Below are 4596 nucleotides of genomic sequence, written 5' to 3'. Positions count from 1 at the left end.
CTTTAAGAAAGACAGCAACATTGTCATACTTCATATCCTAGTTTGGAATGCCTGTCACTGTCCATTGTGATTGTGCATGACATTTGTAGGAATCCAAGTTTACACGAATAAATTTATTAAAAAATGAATTTAATGTCATGCATTGCTGTGTTTATTTCAAAGCCCAATGGGGCTTACTCCTAGGTAAGGGTGCCTTAGAAAGATTAGTGACAAATACCCTTTAGCCTCTACATTTTTCTAATTGTTTTACAAACTTCTTTCTCCATTCTGACCAAATCTTCAGAGGATAAATTCACTCCAATGCCTCCACCCCCACTTGATGTAAAGCTGGATTGTGGCAAACAATGCAGGCAAAAGTTTGAATTCACCTCAAGTGTATTTGTTCCTCTGTAGGAGCATTAGTATACATTCTGATTTCCATCTCCTTGACACGTCACAATGCGAAAGGAGCCCATTCTAATCTGGCAGGATTCCTACATGAGATTCCTTTTATCTTAGTGTGAGCAAACGCTTCCAAGCTCATGCCTCTCCCTGCTCCCCGTCTAACTCTGCATATGTTTTCCAGATGAGAACTTCAACTGCACAGCTTTGAGAACTAGCCCAGGTTTTAAATTAGAAGACTGCCACATACTGCATTTGTATTGCAGCAAAAAAAAGGCCAAGTCCCCTCCTCCTACTTCTTAAAATCTGAACATTTACTGTTTGTTAAAGTTCGTCTTCTTTTGGGTACCTTTTCTTTATTCCATTTTGATTGTGGAAATGCAGCTAGATTGTAAACAAACAAGCACTTTCATCCTGATCTGGTTCCATAGATTCCAATAGATCCTACTCAGAAGAACTACAACCATTGCCAGAAGTTATATGCTTACATTAGGGACGCGGGTGGCACTGTGGTGTAAACCACTGAGCCTTGGGCTTGCCAATCGGAAGGTCGGCAGTTCGAATCCCCGCAATGGGGTGAGCTCCCGTTGCTTGGTCCCAGCTCCTGCCAACCTAGCAGATAGACAGTCTGAATGATTTTCGCCCTGTGGCACTGACACCCATTATAATGAAATGTTTCGGAAAACTGGTGAGGAAGTGCATCTTATCTTGTCTGCCAGTGGGACTTGACCCTTACCAGTTTGCGTACAAGGCAAAGAAATCCACAGAGGATGCTGCGGCAATGGCTTTACATGCTGTCCTGACTCATTTGGAGAAGCAAGGGAACTACGCGAGACTGTTATTTGTAGAAATAAAAAAATTCTTTCCTGTAGCACCTTAAAGACCAACTAAGTTAGTTCTTGGTATAAGCTTTCGTGTGCATGCACACTTCTTCAGATACACTGAAACAGAAGTTGCCTTCTATATAGAAGGATCTGGCAACTTCTGTTTCAGTGTATCTGAAGAAGTGTGCATGCACACGAAAGCTTATACCAAGAACTAACTTAGTTGGTCTTTAAGGTGCTACAGGAAAGAATTTTTTTATTTTGACTATGGCAGACCAACACGGCTACCTATCTGCAACTGTTATTTGTAGACTTTAGTTCTGCATTTAATACTATTCTTCCGCATAGATTGGTGCCCAAATTATTAGACCTGGGACTTCCACCATGTTTGTGCAGGTGGATATTAGACTTTCTATCAAACCGTTCCCAAAGGGTCAGGTTGGGTTCCCACGTCTCTGCGGATCTCATCACGAATACGGGGACGCCGGAGGGGTGCGTGTTGAGCCCGCTTTTATACACGCTCTATACAGCTGACTGTGCCCCCAAATACCCCAGTAATAAGATCATTAAGTTCGCAGATGATACAACGGTGGTTGGTTTAATCACGGCTGGAGAGGGGGAGGCGGCCTATAGGAAGGAAGTTGAGCAGTTGGGGGAGTGGTGCAGGAAAAACAACTTACTGCTTAACTTAAAGAAAACAAAAGAGATCATTGTGGACTTTAGGAAATGTAAATTGAATATTCAGCCACTTATTATTGAGGGGAAGTGCGTGGAACAGGTCTCAGTGTTTCGATTTCTGGGAATGGAGTTGAGAGACGACCTAACCTGGGGAGAGAACAGCAAAGACCTGGTGAAGAGAGCACAGCAGAGGTTATATTTTCTGAGAATCCTCCAGAGAAACAATCTCTCAAAGGACCTGTTGATGGCATTCTACCATTGCACTGTGGAGAGCATACTAACTTATGGTCTGTGCGTGTGGTTTGGGAGCTGCACGGCCAGGGAAAAAACAATGCTATCCAGGGTTGTAAAGACTGCAGAGAGAATTATTGGGTGCACTCTTCCCACCTTAGATCAAATCTATGCTGCCAGGTGCCATAAGAAAGCGGCAGAGATAGCACATGATAGTACGCACCCCGGAAATGATCTCTTTCAGCTTCTGCCTTCTGGAAGAAGGTATAGGGTTATAAAGGTCAGGACTAGCCGCCTGAAAAACAGTTTCTACGCTAATGCAATTCTGGTTCTAAATGCAGCATAAGGGGTCTATGTAGTATAGTGTATTTTAAAATGGGGTTTTAGAGTTTTTAGGGGTTTTTGAATGTTTTATGTAGTTTTTATGTAGTTTTATGTAGTTTTTATGTAGTTTTATGTAGTTTTGTGGTAGTTTTATGTAGTTTTATGTAGTTTTTATGTAGTTTTATGTAGTTTTTCAGTTTCATTGTTCTGCAAGGGACAATGACAATAAAGATATCGTATCGTATCGTATCGAAAGCACGTCAAAGTGCAAGTAGATAAATAGGTACCATTCCAGTGGGTAGGTAAACAGCATTTCCCTGCGCTGCTCTGGTTCCACCAGAAGCTGCTTAGTCATGCTGGCCATATGACCCAGAAAAACTGTCTGGGAACAAACGCCGGCTCCCCTGGCCTGTAAAGCGAGATGAGCACCGCAACCCCAGAGTCATTCGCAAGTGGAATTAACTGTCAGGGGTCCTTTACATTTTTTATATGCTTACATTAATCCCTTTCCTTAATAGATCTCCAGTACTAACCCAACTGAAGATGTAGCTAACATTTGGCCTCTTCAAGAGTCATATATCACATTGGGGTGTAACTCCCCCCCACCGCCGGTTTCTTTAAGCCCAGTCCCTGGGTTGGGGGTTGGAATATAAAAATGCAGCCTTTTCTCTTCCCCCCTTGGAAAGAAAAAAAATCGTGGCAAAACGTCTGCCTATGTGTAAGATGCAACTGCTTCATTTTGAATGTAAGATGATCTGATGGGTGGAAGTTAGGGAGGTGGGGGGAACCCTGGCTCTTCGCATAAAAGCTTCCTAGGATTTGAGCTTCTGAAGATGACGTGGAAAATAAATCATAAAATCCATTGAGGTGGGGGGAGGGTACTGCAGACTAGATGTATTTATTCGAATACGGATAAGGTACTTAAATCAATAAATCTTGTCTTCAGAATTAAAGGACCTAACCTAGCTTTGAATAAATATTTCAAAGTAAATATTATTTTAAAGTATTTTTAATTGGTTGTTTTTTTTTAAATGTATGGGGTTACAAAAGTACAAACACAGCCTCTATTTTCAGGTCAGGTCATAAAGTCCTTTCTACAGATCAGTTATTTTCAATGTGAGATATTTTGGTGACTTCTTTTCTACATTATCTTCAGAAGCTCAAGCCCGAAGAAGCATTTTGCAGAGAAATGGGTTTATTCCCCCTCCCTAGCTTCCACCCGGAGAATCAGCCATCTCCGTTTCAAAAGACAGAGGAGGAGAATAAAGAGAGGGGATAACTGTTTTAGCTTTTATATTAAATGGTACAAATGCTTACAGTTATTGTTTAGGGCGTAATAAGAAATGGTTATGCTTTAGTTCCGGATAGATGAGAGAGTGTAACAGATAATTCCTAATTTATCATTGTTGTTCATCTATTCTAAAAATGTGCCTGGGACAGCCCATATCTCTGTGCTTGCAATTTGAAGAAGTATTTGTTGCACCCGGTTGTTTTTCTACATCTTCTTCGTTTGGAATCGTGGTTAGAAATCCTCTGGTAAGGGAAGGAAGGAAAGAAGGCAAAGAGCGTTTATGCCTCGTAGCAGTGATGCAGTCAGCTGCCACGTGTTTAAGCATCCAGTTCTGAAAGAGAAGAGGCGGAGTCACCAGGAATACCTTCAGTTCCACAAGCTAGAAAATAAAACACCCAGGACTTGGAATTCCTAATGCCACATCAGCAAAACTTGGAATCTTTGCAACGAGGAGATTTTTAAATAATGCTAGATCACACTGTCACAGCATAGCAATCCAACTATATTTACTTCACTTCTTTGGTCTAGATTAGATATAATACCTCACAGATATATAGCCATATGTGTATGTAAATATGTATGTATGTATGTATGGGAGGGGGGGAGAGAAAGAGGCCCCATCCTCACTGTCCATATAAAGCAGTATCATACTTTTTTCAAAGAGGGCCAGATTTGATGAAGCAAAGGGCCGTGAGGGCCAACTAAAGTTGTTGACCGTTTTTTAGGATTGAAGTTGTTGGCATTTTTTTTTAGGATTTTACCCCTTTTACCCCAGGAAATAAACTGCCACAGGGGCCAAATTAGGCCCTCGAAATGGACTTTGGACATGCCTGCTTTAAATAGTCATGCCTTTCCCCCAAAGAATCC

At 41.5% G+C, this 4596-nt stretch overlaps 1 long non-coding RNA gene across 1 annotated transcript; it reads left to right on the top strand.

Moving 5' to 3' along the window:
* The first annotated feature begins 2442 nt into the window (after positions 1-2442).
* LOC308569827 lies at positions 2443-2685 on the top strand. The gene is made up of 2 exons (XR_014000891.1): positions 2443-2564; positions 2607-2685. It is a non-coding gene; the product is annotated as an uncharacterized lncRNA (long non-coding RNA).
* The last annotated feature ends 1911 nt before the right edge of the window (positions 2686-4596 follow it).

The sequence above is a fragment of the Podarcis bocagei genome (genome assembly GCF_964188305.1).
Source record: "Podarcis bocagei genome assembly, chromosome: 12".
Lineage (NCBI taxonomy): Eukaryota > Metazoa > Chordata > Lepidosauria > Squamata > Lacertidae > Podarcis > Podarcis bocagei.
The sequence above is the reverse complement of the archived record's forward strand: the minus strand, read 5'-3'. Positions and strand labels throughout refer to the sequence as shown.